At 43.3% G+C, this 17,590-nt stretch overlaps 1 protein-coding gene across 3 annotated transcripts in view; it reads left to right on the top strand.

Annotated features, from left to right (window-relative positions):
• Window positions 1-17,590, top strand: part of RAB27B (RAB27B, member RAS oncogene family) — a 462,762-nt gene that overhangs the window by 194,764 nt on the left and 250,408 nt on the right. For 2 of the 3 annotated variants that reach the window (XM_069219601.1, XM_069219610.1), the window contains one exon: window positions 16,184-16,254. The gene's annotated coding sequence lies outside the window, so the exon portion shown is untranslated. Of the gene's footprint in view, window positions 1-13,484; window positions 13,506-16,183; window positions 16,255-17,590 lie in introns of those variants that run through there. The other variant, XM_069219615.1, reaches the window with a different exon arrangement.

The raw sequence follows: 17,590 nt of genomic DNA on the forward strand, positions 1-17,590 counted from the left end.
AACCTCGGACTCAAACAACTGGTCACCGCACCCACCCACTCAGCAGGACATACGCTCGACGCAATTTTCACATCAAGCCAACACATAGACTACACCCACGCCACCGAACTCCTCTGGACTGACCACCACTGCGTCCACTAAACCCCCCACACACCACCAACACACCACACCCTACCGCATGTGGGACAAGATCCCCACAGAACGACTAAACTCCCAACTGGCTCACAAACCCCCCCCGCCAACGACCCCAACAGAGGAGCACACAACCTCTCCAAATCGATCACCACCTGCGCAGACACACTAGCCCCCTCAGAAAACACATCGCCACCTGCAACATCAAGAACGCCTCATGGTTCACTCCCGAACTCCAAGACTCAAAGCGCAAATGCCGCCAAGCGGAGAAAACATGGCAACTAGAACCCTCCACAACCAATTTCTCCACCCTCAAAACCACCATTCGCACCCATCACCAACTCATACGGACCGCCAAAAGAGATCACTACAAGACACGCCTTGACAACAACTCTCAAAACAGCAAAGAACTCTTCACCATCATTAACGAACTTGCCAAACCCAAAGCCAGCAACATAGACCCTTCACACACAGCTCCTATGTGACGCCCTCTCCAACCACTTCTACCACAAAATCCTGGACATCCACAACAGCTTCATACCACACACACCCACTGCACACACCCCTCACTCACCCAATCCAACCCCCACTCATGACCCCCCACCACACTCACCACCTGGACCGCCACCACACACGAAGAAACCGAAAAAAACATGGACTCCATACACTCCGGATCCACCTCCGACCCCTGTCCACATCGCATATACAGCAAAGCCAGCCCAACTATCGCGACATAATCAATTCCTCTTTCGACTCCGCCACCTACCCAGACCCCTGGAAGCACGCGGAAATTACCGCTCTCCTAAAAAAAAAACAAAGCTGACCCGGAGATCCTCTCCAACTATCGCCCCATCTCCCTCTTCCCTTTCCCCGCCAAGGTTGCAGAGAAACTAGTCAACGCCCGCCTATCCCACTTCCTCGAAGCAAACAACACTCTTGACCCCTCACAATCCGGGTTCCGCAAGAACCACAGCACGGAAACCGCCCTCATCGCATGCACTGACGACATCAGGACCAAAGTCGACAAAGGCGAGACCATCGCACTCATCCTCCTAGACCTCTCCGCAGCCTTTGACACCGTCTCCCACCACACACTCCGCACACGCCTCCACAACACAGGAATTCGCCACAAAACCTTAGACTGGCTCACCTCCTTCCTCACCGACCGGACCCAGAGAGTCCGCCTCCCACCTTTCCACTCCACCACTTCCAAGATCATCTGCGGAATCCCCCAAGGGTCCTCCCTCAGCCTCACACTCTTCAACATCTACATGATCCCCCTAGCCAACATCCTCCGAACACACGGAATCACTATCCTCTCCTATGCAGAATACACCCAACTCATCCTCTCCCTCACCCGCAACCCCACCACTGCCAAAACCAACCTACACACTGCTCTCCTCGACACCGCCAACTGGATGACTACTAACCACCTCAAGCTTAACTCCAACAAAACCGAGATCATCATCTTTGGCTCCCACAAAACCACATGGGACGACTCCTGGTGGCCCACCGCCCTAGGCCCCGCACCCACCACCGCAAACCACGCATGCAACCTCGGCATCATCCTAGACCCCGCCATCTCCATGACACAGCAAATTAATGCCCTAACCTCCTCCTGCTTCCACACACTCCGCACTCTAAAAAAATCCTTCAAATGGATTCCCCCAGAGACCAGAAAGACAGTCATCCATGCACTAATCAGCAGCAGACTAGACTACGGTAACGCCCTCTACGCCGGCATCACACTCAAACTCAAATGCAAACTGCAGAGAATCCAGAACACAGCCGCACGCTTCGTCCTTGGCCTCCCCCGCCATGAACATATCTCACCACACCTCAAATTCCTTCACTGGCTCCCCATAGACAAGAGAATCACATTCAAGATCCTCATCCACGCTCACAAATCCCTCCACAACACCGGCCCAACATACCTCAACGAAAGAGTGCATTCCACACTCCCACATGCAACCTCCGATCAGCCGACCTCGCCCTAGCCACAGTCCCCCGCATCCGACATACCACCACAGGAGGCAAGTCCTTCTCCCACCTCGCTCCCAAAACCTGGAACTCCCTCCCCACCTACCTTCGCAAAACCAAAGACCTCCTGCTCTTCAGAAAGAGCCTCAAGACATGGCTGTTCGAACAGTGACCCTCCCTCCCCCCGTCCCCCCTCCTTTTCTGACCCTTCCCCAGCACCTTGAGACCCTCACGGGTGAGTAGCGCGCTCTATAAATTTTTTGATTGATTGATTGATTGATTGAATGAGCCTCCATTCACAGTGTTTTGAAGTTGTACCTTCTTCTGATGATGACAACACATAGTTCTAGAATTCCAGAATCCTAACTCATAGAATCTTAGTTTACAGGTGAGGAAGGGACAGAAGGAAGTGGTGGCCACCGAGAATGTGGTGAATATTCAAATGTTCTTAACTTTGGGAACATTCACAATTGCATTTCACCAATCTGCACACAACTTTAGAACCAAAGGTGCTAGCAAGAGTTTACATTAGGTCTGAAAATACTAAAAAATAACCCAATACTTTCAATACTTTCATCGGGTGTACCAGAAGGAACTTTTGCATGTGTAATAACACTTTCCAAGAGGAGATAAAAGGAGGCAAGAGGTGTGGTGTTTTGGCCAACCTAGCTTATCTTACACCAAGCCACCTTTTAGAATCCTGTGGTAGTGGCTATTGCTCTGGATTTTCTAGGTGGCAGATGGTGGTTGAGGGATGCGGTCCCAACAAAGTCTCCCTTACCTTTTACCACATATATACTAAGATTTAGTGAAGTGCATGACCTACTGGGATTAGACTGTATTTAGACATGCAAAACCCAACCTCCATGTTTTCTGTCAAATCCTGGGGAACCAGTACTACAATGGAGAAATGGGAAAAGGTGTTTTTAAACTATGCACGTTTGTGGTGCAGCTCTCAGTGCAGACAACATTTAACACAATGAGCTGAACACAGATGGTGTTAGAAAACCTACAAGACCTCAGTACAGAGGAGGGTCAAGGCTTGAAGGAATTTTAAATTGTGGGTAAGTTACTTGATCAGCACTCTGTCCCAAGAGTCAGTACTATTCTGGAAAGGTTTCATTTTGGAAAGAGAGTACAAACAGTGTGAATCCCAGGAGGAGTATATTAGAGCACCGAGGAAATTAGATGACTAGTACAAGTTAGGAACACACACTGAGGAATAGTTTAGAGACCAGTTTGTCTTGCATTGCAAGTCAGATAAGATAAGGAAGGAACTGTAATTTAAAGTTGATCCTACCTTAACTGACATCGTAGCGACTGCTGAAGGTGTGGAGTGTAAGTTGTGTTATAGAGATGAGGTGTGGAGTAGGGAAAAATATGTACTGTATTTTTGTTGTTCAGTCAAAAGTTGGAGTGAAAGTTTCAGAAGATTGTATCTTTTGTAAGCTCCTGCGAGCTTTCTCTTCGCTGATGCCGAGGGCAAGTATTCCTTATTTTGTCCAGATAGTTATTTTTCAATCTTCCTGCAATTTCTGTGCACCTCAGCTGGGGGCTCTGTATTTCCTTTTCTTTCCCTTTTATACATTTGGGCTGCTTCTCTTCACTGCCTCTAGAGGCAAGCATGTCTTTATTTAAACTCCTAGCAGCTACCCCTCCTCAACCCCACTGGCTCCAGTGCCTATGTTATTTCCATTCTGTACACCCACACATGTACACACAGTAACTCTATGCTGTATTTGCATACATGATCTTTACTAACATCTTTCTTTTCCAAAATAGTGTAAGGGTTTATAGTATAATATGAATAGCAGTATTATGGATGATATAATTTGAGTTAATCAATGATGTAATTTGAGATATCATAATTGTCATAAATTAATTCATTTACTAGATCACAAGTGCTATTATAAGCAGTGCATGATGGCAGTGCGAGTTCAAATTAGTTCACTAGACTATAACTGGTGAATTTGATATTTAGACATTAGTTTCTATCACATTTTAACACATAAGTATAATAATTCCACTTTAATCAATCTATCTATCTATCTATCTATCTATCTATCTATCTATCTATCTATCTATCTATCTATCTATCTACCTATCTATCCTTACTCATACATACTTAACTCCTTTATAAACAGATAGTTTATAATCTAGTCACAATATTTTTGCATCTCAATTTTTTAACCTTCAGGATAGAAGATGGAATCTGCAAGTTTGCTATTTTGACTGCAGGCAAACCAGAATGCTAATTCATACTCATGATACAGCTCTCTAAGCTCAATTCACAAACATTTGTCTCTGAGTAACTGTGTTTTGTGGTTATATTTCTAATCTTACATTACCAAGCATTTTCTTCAGGTAGGTGTGTCTTACTCCAGTCTTAAAATGTGGCTTAATAGTTCATTTCTGAGAGTAAGGCATGTTTACTCACATTTGAATTCACAAAGCATTTTTCAATACTGATCCTGCTTTCACCAGTATCCTAAGTGGCAATAACTGAGTAACGTGTGGCTGGTCTACACATTAGAGCTACAAACCCAGTGAGTGAGCAGTTATGGGTAGTTCCTCGCTTCAACACTATGGGTACTTTCTAGCTTAGAATTTGCTACATAGCTAGACAGTCATGTATAGCTCTCCCACTCAGACGGCTGGAATTGATCCCCAATACATATGCTCTCTTGACACACTGATTGCTCTTTCGATCTAATTTCTTATATGGATTTGTGGTAGACCGCCCTACAAATGATACTTGCAGCTAGGATGAAAGGAAAGAGACACCACATGGAAATCCCTTTGGGAGCATAAGGATGCCTTAGTCCCAAGTGGGGATTCAGGAGCCATAAGAAGTGAGCAAATAATACAAGATTCTGATCTACATAAGCAAGAGAATAGTACATTCTCACAACTGTGTCCTGCTCGTGTGACCAAGATATATTTATCACTACTGTGTATGTCCTGAAACTTGTCACTGCTAATTCCCCAGTGTTAGAAATGGGGTCCTTGGTTGACAGTCAGGTTACCCCCTGTTCAAGCAAGGACCCTCACTCTAGTCAGGGTAAAAAAAGAATCACCCTCAGCTAACCCCTGCTTTCCCCCTTGGTAGCTTGGCAGAGCAGTAGGCTTAACTTCAGAGTGCTAGGTGTAAAGTATTTGTACCAACACACACAGTAACTTAATGAAAACACTACAAAATGACACAACACCAGTTTAGAAAAATAGGACATATTTATCTAAACAAAACAAGACCAAAACAAAAAAAATCCAACATACACAAGTCAAGTTATGATTTTTTTAAATATTAAACTAAAAAATAGCGCTTAGAAACACAAAATGCTTCGATGAGGTGCTAACACGGCATCAGGATGGAGTCGTTCCCAACAAGCCGACACCAGTGGCGCCGGACACAGAGTCGCATAGACCCCCAAGTACAATACCTTTGGTGAAAAGTGAAAACAAGCCAATGCGTGAAGTCGGGGATCGCGGTGTCTGTGCGAAACGTTGAATCCGCGCACTTCGAGCGGCGTCAGTCACGACATGGTGCGGCGACTTCCACAGAGTCGCAGACTTTAGCGGGGCTGCAGCGGCGTCGGGCCTGCGAAGGTCTTTGCATTCCAGCGAAGATCACGGAGTCGGTTGCAGGTGGCGTCACCGGATTCAGCAGCAGTGTCGGTCCTAGGTCGTCCGAAGTCGATTTCCTTGGATTTCCACCAGCATTCCTTTCAAGGGCCCAGGGACTGGATAGGGCACCGCTTGTCAGAGCAGGAGTCTCTCCAGAGAATCCAGGTGCTGGCAGAGAGAAGTCTTTGCTGTCCCTGAGACTTCAAACAACAGGAGGCAAGCTCTACATCAAGCCCTTGGAGATTTCTTCACAAGATGGAAGGCACATAAATCCAGTCTTTGCCCTCTTACTCTGGCAGAAGCAGCAACTGCAGGATAGCTCCACAAAGCACAGGCAGGGCAGCACTTCTCCTCAGCTCTTCAGCTCTTCTCCAGGCAGAGGTTCCTCTTGTTTCCAGAAGTGTTCTAAAGTCTGTGGTTTTGGGTGCCCTTCTTATACCCAATTTCTCCTTTGAAATAGGCCTACTTCAAAGTAAAGTCTCTTTTGAATGTGAAATCCTGCCTTGCCCAGGCCAGGCCCCTGACACTCACCAGGGGGTCGGAGGACAGGCACAGCCCTTTCAGGTGTAAGTGACCACTCCTCCCCTCCCTCCTAGCACAGATGGCTCATCAGGAAATGCAGACTACACCCCAGCTCCTTTTGTGTCACTGTCTAGTGTGAGGTACAACCAGCCAAACTGTCAAACTGACCCAGACAGGGAATCCACAAACAGGCAGACTCACAGAAATGGTATAAGCAAGAAAATGCTCACTTTCTAAAAGTGGCATTTTCAAATGCACATTCCTAAAATCAACTTTACTAAAAGATGTATTTTTAAATTGTGAGCTCAGAGTCCCCAAACTCCACATGTCCATCCGCTCCCAAAGGGAATCTACATTTTAATCAGATTTAAAGGTAGCCCCCATGTTAACCTATGAGAGGGACAGGCCTTGCAACAGTAAAAAAACGAATTTAGCAATATTTCACTGTCAGGACATATAAAACACATTACTATATGTCCTACCTTAACCATACACTGCCTTAGCTACCTAGGGCCTATCTTAGGGGTGTCTGACATGTAAGAAAAGGGAAGGTTTAGGCCTGGCAAGTGGGTACACTTGCCAAGTCGAATTTACAGTTCAAACTGCACACACAGACACTGCAATGGCAGGTCTGAGACATGATTACAGAGCTACTTATGTGGGTGGCACAACCAGTGCTGCAGGCCCACTAGTAGCATTTGATTTACAGGCCCTGGCACCTCCAGTGCACTTTGCTAGGGACTTACTAGTAAATCAAATATGTCAATCATGGATAAGCCAATTACATACACATTTTGTAAAGGAGCACTTGCACTTTAGCACTGGTTAGCAGTGGTAAAGTGCACAGAGTAACAAAAACAGCAAAATCAGAGTCCAGCACACATCAACAACCTGGGGAACAGAGGCAAAAAGTTAAGGGAGACCACGCCAAGGATGAAAAGTCTAACACCCAGCTATAAGTGAGATGGGCTTTGGGAATCGCTCTGTACGAGGTTGTGACAAGTTTTAAGACATACTGAGCATGACAAAATGTGAAAGTCATGATTTCACATCTGAAGAACTTTACCCAACCATGGAGGCACTTATATACAGAGAGATGATGTTGTTAATTTGGTTTACAGTACAAATATTGTGGGAAAATATAGACTGCAGAAAAGTTGTGTTGCAAATGTTGCCTATGGAAAAAATAAAATCAAATACAGTTGTGGCAGCAAAAGTATTGACAGATGTTGTGTCTTGCTGGCCAAAGGTCAAGGCACTCGGAGCAGGGGCTAATTGCATCCTTCGAGGAGCATTTACAGTGAGGTGGGAAAGAGATTATTAATATTGAAGGAATTGCTAGCTAATGGGTAGGACAGGGTTGGTAAGATTGAGCGAAGAGTAGTGTTTAGGGGTGGTAAGGACTTTTTAGGGTTCAGGAAAAGGGTAGTATTAGGAGAAGTTTTAGAGTTTTGGGGGCTCAGGGACGGGTAGGAAAGGTTTGTACAAAGTGTTGGTAACAGCACCAGTAACTCTGTTCTTCAAGGAAGTGTAGGTAAATAAGACTTTTTATGCAAACATATTTCCATGAATACAAGAAAGGGGCTTTTTTATGCTCATTATTTTCCTAATTCTAGTATTGAAGAGTCTCTACAATACAAAAACGTGGAATATTCAACAGAGGCATACTGGGAAAAGCAAACTTTAAATTAAGTAAATTTCCGTGGCTCTGAATCGAGTGAGTTTAAGTCTATGATTCAAGGATTTACAAACGTAAATCAGACGTTAAGTGCCAGATTTTAAAGAAATTATTTTATGTTTACCTGCAGTTCCATGAACTTGCATGAGTTCAGAATTACGACTTTCAGGATGCCTAGAAGCCTTCACAAACCATAGGTTTCTTGTCGTACTTCCGGAAATTCTTTAAGCGAATATGCACATCTGTATCTGCTCATAGAATTATCAACTGAGCCTGTAACAATGTGCTTGTAACTATTTTTTTATCTCCGGGAAACTATTTTCTTATATGTGGAAATCCCCTTTTCTAAATATCTTCACCAATGATAGGGGTTATCTCTCTCTCGTCCCACCCTTAAAAGGCATTTGATCCCGCCCTTATCAGGAGTGAATTTCTCACATTTGCTACGGTCAGTATTTAATTTGGACTGGTGGTTGCAGGTAGGCCCACCAGCACTCCTTTTCAGGGAGTGTGACACTTTCAATAATCAGACTTTACCCGCGAACAAGTGAGTGAAAAGCAGCAAAGACGGAAAATAGGAGAAAGTAAAGGACAGGGAAACGGTGGCAAGGGTAGAAGTCAGGCTTGAAAAAGAACCTATGACAATGCGATAAATGGGCAGGGATGGTATATTTGTGGATTAAAGAGGCATGAGATGAAATAAAGACAAGCCAGTCTTTGGATTCTGCAAACCTCACAACCAGAAGCAGCACCAGTGGGCTTTTTAGGAAAAAATGGGCACTGGCACTTATTCTTTTACAAATTAAACACGGGCAACAGTTTGGAAAAGTGTTGGAAAACAGTGGTGTACTTTTGTGGCTGTGCGAAAAGTCATGGGCTTTCCTTCCCTGTAGCGTCCACTTCCCATCCTTATGAGGATGATCTTTTTGTACGTAAATCTTCTAAAAAATGCAAAACCATCATTTGAGAAGTTCAACCTGGCTTTTATGTGCGTCAGCCAAGCTTCCCATTCATACAGCTTCATGGATAAAACCCATCGTGCCCATCGTTTCCCCCAAAAGTAATCTTTTAGAGTCAGTGGTTGTTCCTGTGTCAGAAGTGGAATTTGTCTTCAACATGCAGTCTTTTGTACAGGCCACTACTGTGTGTATGAACTAATGCCCCAATGTCATTTGTTCCTTATTCATTTCCTTTTAACCAGGGCGCTCAGGAATATTCCTCAGGCTGATTTTAGATGCATGTGCATGAATGCAGTGTAGCTTAGTTGTACAACACATAAACGTATATTTGTTTTATTTCTTTACTTTGTTCCACATACTTATCACATGCTGCACCAGAGAATGTATTAAAAGGGATCATGTGGTTTAACTATGAGAGAAAATATGCAGTGACAGAAGCCACATTGTGCTAACAGTAAATTGCATTCATTGGTTGTAATGCTTTCTAAACACAGTGTGTTCATTGTTATATAAGGGCTAGTTTATTATTGTAAGTGGAACATAATAACGTTCAACAGTCTAGGGAGAAGCTTTAATAATGGAGAGGTTATACAAATCGAAATGCTTTCAGTATTGTGCCAATGCAGCAAATGGATCAAGAAAAGCTGAAACTGAAATGCAAGAGGAGATGTGATTAACATAACTTTTGTTTAAAAATGATATATATTTTTGAAATATTCAGATAGATATTTGCATTTGCTTGTTTACGTTAGAACGGATGGTATCCTGGCTAAAAGAGAGTGTGTTATAATTCAGGATAGAAGTATCAGGGTTAATGATACTTCTCAGTGGCGGCTGGTAATTTTAGGAGGGAGGGGGTGGGCAGCACACTCACACTCATTCATTCATACACGCATGCACGTCCATTCACAACACTCATCAACATTCAAACATACACACATGCAGCAAACATTCATTTAAAACACACACACTTACCTTTGGCTCCGAGGCCCTAGGAGGGTTGGGACTCCTGCCTTCCCTCAGCCAATGAGGAAAGGCAGCAGTCCCAACTTCGTCACAGAGTGGGATGGGGTCAGTGAGACTTCTGACCCCACCTCACCCCACTCTGTGACGAGATGTCACTGATTGACACTCGCCCTGGGTGCTTCAGGGCTTAAACCTGAAGTCCCCAGGTCGAAGTCAATGGGTGACACTTTCCCTAGGGGAAGGGCCTCAAGGCACCTTTAATGAGTTGAGGAGGTCTCGCCCATAGGAGCTCTGACCTCTTCAGCCCAGCAAAGTTCAGCTCAGACAGCCAGGACTCTGCTCAAATCGCGCATGTCTCACCCTGGCTGCCTGATCTGAACATGAACAGTGTCTGTCAGGCTGACCTTTGCTCAGCCTGCCAGGCATGCTTCATGAGGGGCAAAATGTAGGGGGGGGTGTGGCCCCTCCGCCCTAAAGGACGGGCCGCGGTATGCTTGACTCAAGACAGAAGCTTTTGTGATGCTAATTAGACAATGAGATCAGAATCAACAGCATCCTTTAGTGTCAGAGGGTGGAATTTCAAATTACTGAGATGTAATTCGGCATCCTAAACTAAGCAATGAAGCTAGGAGAGCAAACCTGTGCTGAAGAAGACTCAGAAAGAAGATGGCAGCTTGTCAAATGGTGCGCTTTACAGCCTGATTTCAAATAAATTGGCGTCACAGCCAAGGGATTTACAGGCAGCTCAAACAGTCTGGTACCTAATATGCCATGTAATGCCATCACTTTTCAAAATACAGATAACTTTCTACTTCTCTTCTAAGACCCACTTTAGCTTATTCATCCGTCTCGTCCTTTTCCAAGTATTTTATCAGTCACGCAATATTATCTTTACAATGTGCCTGGCGAGAAAAATAAAAAGTAGATAGCTCTGTCACTTCAAGCCTTAGACATCAAAAAATATGAACCAGACTAGACAGACTGTACACAATCATGTAGCTGTAATGTACAGGAATTTTTCATATACAGACAGCAGACATATTCCTTAGTGGACACCAATCAAACACTCAGAGATTCAAATAGCAAGTGTGTGTGTGTCTGTGTATATTGATAATACTGTCAAGGAATTCCTGCAATGACAACTCCAGCAGCCACTGCCCTCTAGTCGTTAATGCATAATCTCTGCATTTTGTTTCCCCAAATACGTAAGAATGTTCAATTGTCAGCTTTATATTTATTTTTGAAATCCATTAATTTTATGGAGAAACATGTTGCCATTTTGAGAAAATACAGCTATGCTGCATTCTAATACCAACTTTTCGTACCAGCAAATTTCTGAAAATATGTGCATTTTTATTTTGAATACCTGCTTTATGTGAATTCTTCAAGCACCAACAAAAACACGTTGTGCCATTAAATAAAAGATTTTTATGTTTTGTAGAAAGCTAAATATCAGCTATAATACTTTCTGAAAATAAATTATTTTGCTGTCAAATACCAGTCTTTCAATTTTGGGAAACAAACTCATTCTGCTGCTGAAACCTCCCCCTTCAAAAACCGAAAGCTTGAGTTTTTCTGAAAATACTACCTATTTGCCTGCATATATGAATTTACCATTTTAGAAAACATACTAGATTTTTTCTCCAATATACCCTTTGAATTTGCAATAGGCACGCATATTTCCAGGGTCACAGCAAAACAGATGCGTTCCCAGCATATGCCATAAATTCCCACATATGCTAGGGGCATCCCAACAATCATCAGAAGTGCCCAACATATGACAGAACTGAACAACATGTACAAGGATAGGCCAAGAAATGCCAAGGAGGCTTACCAGAAGTAATAATTGGCAAGTCACAATTGGCTTCTGTATGCGACAAGCCACAATTACAGGCATTGCTACCACATAATAGGATGGCCATGAGAAGATTTTAATGCCCACCATTTCCCTGGGGTGTACACAAAGGGGTTCATTTAGGGTTTTGTAGATTAGGATTATCTCTGTACCCCAATAACTTGGCGGTACCCCCTTTTCCCGGTGGACCGTCAGCGGTCTCTGCCAGTGAAAATCTTTGACATGGTGGCCCATTTACCACTATACTACTAGGCAGGCCTATTGGAGGTGGGAGTAGTTCACAGCCCAGGACTACCATGCAAGGTATGGCTGGCCTGTAGGGGGATTTTGCCCAGTGGATACCACACATTTGGGAACAATGGCATTAATTATTTGTTGTTCAGCAATATTCTCTTACTTTGTGGGTTGGTTTGTGGGAAACAAAAACTTTACCAAGTAAGCACAACAAAAATGACATCAGCTCATCAAAGTTTACAGTCTTCACTTCAGCTAACTCCAGATATCCCTGCCTGGCAATGCCATCTGATGCAATTGTTAAAGTATTATGTAATGGGATCAATTTAGAAACAGAGAATTACGGAAATAGGGTAAACATAAAACCTGCTATGACAGAGCTTTAAAACTACAACAATATAACAAAATAGCTTTGGTTTACCTATTTCTATACTTAGGTAGGTTTTATTCAAAAGGTTTGCCCCCAAAGAGCTGATTCTCATATAGATCCCTAATACTTCACAAAATGCTAGACAATTTTTAATCTCATTCTCGTGAATTGAAGAAGCATCCATGAGCTTGTAGGTCATTACAATAAATTAGTCAAAGAAAACACTTTTCCCCTTTAAAAAATGCAAGAAATAATTTCAGTTCCCCAAAAATAGTTTCAAGTGACATAACATTTTAATACCAAAGTTCACATATCCACAGTGGCTCCCTAACCATATTGGAAGATGTACTTTATCAAAGGGATCTAAAGATCCCCGAATACGAAAGGGAGTTCCTTTCAGTTGGTTGCTTTATACAACTCACGATTCTTGGAATGCCTTAATCTCCCCAGAGGATAGAGCTATTAGTTCTCATGCCCTGCTTCTTTAATAGCACACCTGTGTACAAGAGCAGAGAGCCATGTGGAACAACTTGTTAAGTTGTTTGTAAGAAATTGAATTATTATTTGGGGTGGACATCTGCTCACCTCGAGGAATAAAAACTACTTGTGAGGGTGAATCACTAAATTAATCAGAGCTTTACCCCATTGTAGCTTATGGCACAGAGCTGACAGGCTTCAGTTAGGGCATTGTGTAAAGTATTTACCCAGTACCAAACTCTTAATGAAGTCAAAACACCAAGCAATAAATGTCCCAAACTGAATTAGAAAAATATAGCAAAATGTAATAAACAAAATGACAACGAAACAACAAAAATCCACAAAGGGGAACCAAAGATATGAATGTTTAAAGTTTTAAGTAAAAATAGAGCCAAAAAGAACTAAGCAGCAATGATAGTCTATGGAATCCATGGACCATTACATAGGCGCAATTTGAGGCCAACCGCGATGGAGTCCAGGTCAGATACACCAAGTGAATTGGTTGCAGTCAAAATCCCGGGAGTCAAAAGGTTTTAGGTCCCACTTCAGCATGTGCAGTGTCACTTTCTTCAAGAAAAATGTTGAAACGACTTATTTTTCCCTATGCAGAATGGGACTGTCACTTTGAAAAGATGAATACACCCAGTGTGGGATGCCGCTGAAATTCTAGCCACCATCATGGAACTGAAGGCCAGATACCTCAAGCAGGTTGGTTCCGCTGGCACTCTGAGACTTTGGACATTTCTCACAGAAACTTTTTTAAGTCCCCAAATCAGGACAGAACACTGTCACTTTTTCCGGGTTGCAGAGGTCTCCATTAAAGGACAAAGCTGAAATATAATCATATGCTGTGGAACTGCTGAGGGATACTTTCCCAGTGAGTCCAGCTGAAGCTCTGGGTGAAAAGTTTTCAAAGTGTTTCCAAACTTTCTTCCTGTGCCCAAAAAGCCACAGGGTACACTTCTAAGGCCCCCTGGACCGCAGGTGAAGGTATTTAGAGACGTTTAGCGTGTCAGGCAGAGGGCAACTGCAAAGTCCAGTCCTGGTCCAGTTTCTCCTGGTCAGCTGGGTACATCAGAGAAAAGGCCTCTTGCACCTTGTTGTGTCTCTGTAGAAACAATTGAGGTCAACCAATTGACCTTTTGAATGCATTTCTTCGACACGGGTACAAGAGGAAGCAAGTCTAGTCCTTCTTGGCTCCTCACAGGTCACGGAGAGCAGCTGCAATCCTCTTCTGATGTTCTGCAGGCCTAGGAAGTGTTCTGAGGAGGGTGCCATGGGGTTCCGCATTTATGGTTAGCATTAGCTAGTTGGTGGGATGGTTCCTGGGCATTCCCTAACCTACCTAAGTTTTTTGTAGTTCCTGTTTGCCTTATGGCCAAAATACAGTCTGTCAAGTAAAATCGAAGATGGCCAAAGCCTTTAGCCAGACTAAACTTGTGCTCTGAGAGCTGGGGGTTTGTACAAGAGTGTACTATGTAATCTACTAGTATCCTCCCACATCTAACACTAAAATCCAGTTTGAAGCAGGCCCTGGGCCAACAACAAAAATTAAGACAGACATCAGACAGTATCGTAGTTGAAGGAGGGCCCTTCAGCAAACATACTGAGGATACACAATGACTGTGTTCTGGTGCTGTTGATCTTTTTTAATGGTGCACGTGTTTTACCTGTGTCTCTGACAGGCCTCTGAGGCAAGATCTGACACTGTAGTGTCAACAGGAGGAGCAGCAGAATGTCCAGCTCAGCTCAGAGGCGTTATCCCTGCCCATTCAGGTCAACCTTTTAATCAAAGTGGTTTATTTTGTGGCTCCTGGAAGAAATGTCACACCTCACTAAAGACTACGTACAGGTTGGATAGCTGATGGAGCGATAAGGTTTGAATTAGCCTCCAGGAGTTTCAGGCAGGGAAAATGCAACTTTCTAAAAGTTAGTTTTCCTAATATGTATTAAACATCCTACTACACTATTGAATTGTGATTTTAATGGATATTAAAAACATCTTTGAATAACCTTTGGGGCTGGTTTCTGTCAAACGTTATAGACTGAAGTTTATAATATGTATGTTGGCATTTTCTAGGAATTAGCTATAGCCTTGCTACAGCTTTTGTGTCCTACTCACTGGAGGAGCATGCCAATTTTAATTTCAAACACAGTATTCTTACAGGTAACATATTCATATTTAAAAGCAGGGTTTCCCACATGCCAAAATTGGCTATTCTGACAGGTTTGACAGAAGGTTTTAGACTATTGTAGTCAGGCTATACATGGTAGGCTTGAAGCCATGTTTGCCAGCCTCACAATGCCGATGGTGCAATAGGTGTTGCAGTCCAAATGCAACATTGAACTTCCGGGCCCTTCTTACAATTTCTATACCATATAGTAGAGACGTATGGGCACGCTAAATAAGTCAATTAGGAAGTAGGGCTTAAAATAATTTAAACAATGCAGAGCACAGCCACTTTACCCCTGTTTAGCAGAGGCAACAGTGCACAGAGTTCTGTATCAAGAAATTATAAGGTGCGGAGAAGGGCTAAAAAGCTGGGGTACCCACACAGAAAAGTTTGATTTCCTGCAGCGTTGCCCTATTGTTTTTAAGCCCACGATTACAGGCGTCTATTAGTACCTTCCCACTGATGGTCTTTGTTTTTGGGCCATGGTGTGCACAAATATATTGAACTAAAAACTCTGTCTTCCATAAAAAATCAATGTAGAGTTTTCGTTCCAAATATATATTTCCTAGAGGTCCTTGCAGGCAGCTCTGAAGGCCACTGTACAGTTGCACATGCAGCTGGAAAATTCTAGCCCATAGAGATGCAAGTGGCACTTCAGAAACTTCCAAAGACCTCCTTTGATTCAGTCAGCGTTTTACCACTGGTCAATGGTCCTATTTTGAATAATCTTTATAACTGGGCTATCAGTGGTTAGCAGTACATTCTCATTTGCTGTCTAGAATATTTAGCAATGTAAACTGGCCTCCTAAACTACAGTTCCACACACTCCACTCCTCTCTCCCCAGTGTTTAGCATCACTGCCTTTTGAGCTACAACTGTTTACCAGTGTATCCTTGTCCTCTTCACTGCTACTACTCCGAAGCCGCCTCTCTTCTTCTGTTTGCTTCTCTTTTCTCCTTTGGGTGGTAGATTGGTAGGTGTGTGATTGGAAAGAAGATAGTTTTTTTGGTGAGCGTGTATCTTCGGTTTAAATGTTTTCTGATTAAATGCCATTTCTGCTATTTAAAATGTTTGCCTTTTCATTAGTTGAATTAATTTGTTGGTGGTCAAAGACAAGTCAGTGTTCTGCCTTTGTTTCTGTTAAACATTGATTCAAAACTTCCCCTGACTATTACGGCCTTGTATTAAGTTCTCCACTTTTTGAAATTGCAGCCATCTGAGTTCCTACGTGGTCAACAGTATCTGTGGCCCTGCTGACGATCCAGGTGTTTCGCTCAACCAAAGTAAGTAACATACAGGATCACCTCATATAGCATGAACAACGCTGTCATCTGCCCAAGGTCTTTCCTAAATATCAAGTCAGCGGATACTGTGAACACAACATCGCTGCCAGCTATGCTGTCATCATAGCAAGGGCCTGAGTGACAGCTCAAACAGCCAGTGTTGCATATATGCGACAGCCATATTACCTAATACACCTTGTGTCCACTATATAGTAGCAGTAAACTGAGTTCTGAATATTTCTTACATTTTTGTTTTTGATGAGTGCTGGAAATCATATTTAGTCATTGCTTAGCTGGGGGAATAAATAAATCAGGAATCCATGGATACAGTAGGTGCCCCCAAGGAGGTCGATGAGGACCTTTAACAATTAGGTCTGCAGGTGAGGTTCAGTGTGGTCTGTCAGCTGTTGTTAGGAGAAGCAGAATACATCAATGAAGAGGGAGTGTGGGCAGGGACCTAGTTTGGCCATTATGACTGGGGAGGGGGGTGAGCTTCGGATTTCCCAACAATCATGCTGGGACATTGTGTTAAAATATATTATATGAGAAACACGGGGGTCTTGAGGGGCAGTGGAAAGAGAGGAATGCAAGTGTTAGGGGTACTCAAAACGCAATATTTTTTTTAACTAATCTGCATTTTTAAAGCCTTCAAAACATAGGCAAGAGAATGTGTGTCTGAATCCCAGGCGAAATCCGACAGACACTTCATATTATCCGACTGAAGGCACTTGTACCCAACTATTTACTTCAGAATACATTTTTAAGGGGTGTAACACCCCCAAGCCCCCATCCTGGAGCTACGCCCCTGAGTGTAAGTACAAGTGGGAATTGCCTGCGAGGTCAGCCTGTACTCCGTGTCAGACTCTGAAGGCAGCCGACAGGCCACGGAGCCCATAAAACTTATAAGGAGGACCAAATCAGTATTCATTCATGTGAAATTGTTCGAGCAATATGAGCAAAGGGATGTATTATATATAAGTGCACAAGACCCTACTGAGATTGCAAGCTTGATAGATAAATATTGGTGTGTCATCACGGATGACTTTGTGCATAATGCAGCCAAGTTCAATGATGAACGAGCTTCAGTGGCAGCCAGTGTAAGGAGACTAGGGCTTAGATAACGTGGTGTAAGCAGTGTGTCCCTGCCATCAGTCTGGCAGATGGAAAAACCTTTATCAGTGCAGTCCTTATCTCAGGAAGAAGAGGAGCGCATGTTTATAGTCTAATCTAGACTCTGCAAATGTCTGTACAACAGAGTAAAGATTCAACTATGACTTGAAGTCTCCTGCGTTTTCGAGAACACAACATTGATTTTGACTTCTCTGACCAAAGTTTT

The sequence above is a fragment of the Pleurodeles waltl genome, chromosome 1_1 (genome assembly GCF_031143425.1).
Source record: "Pleurodeles waltl isolate 20211129_DDA chromosome 1_1, aPleWal1.hap1.20221129, whole genome shotgun sequence".
In the NCBI taxonomy this organism is placed as follows: Eukaryota; Metazoa; Chordata; class Amphibia; order Caudata; family Salamandridae; genus Pleurodeles; species Pleurodeles waltl.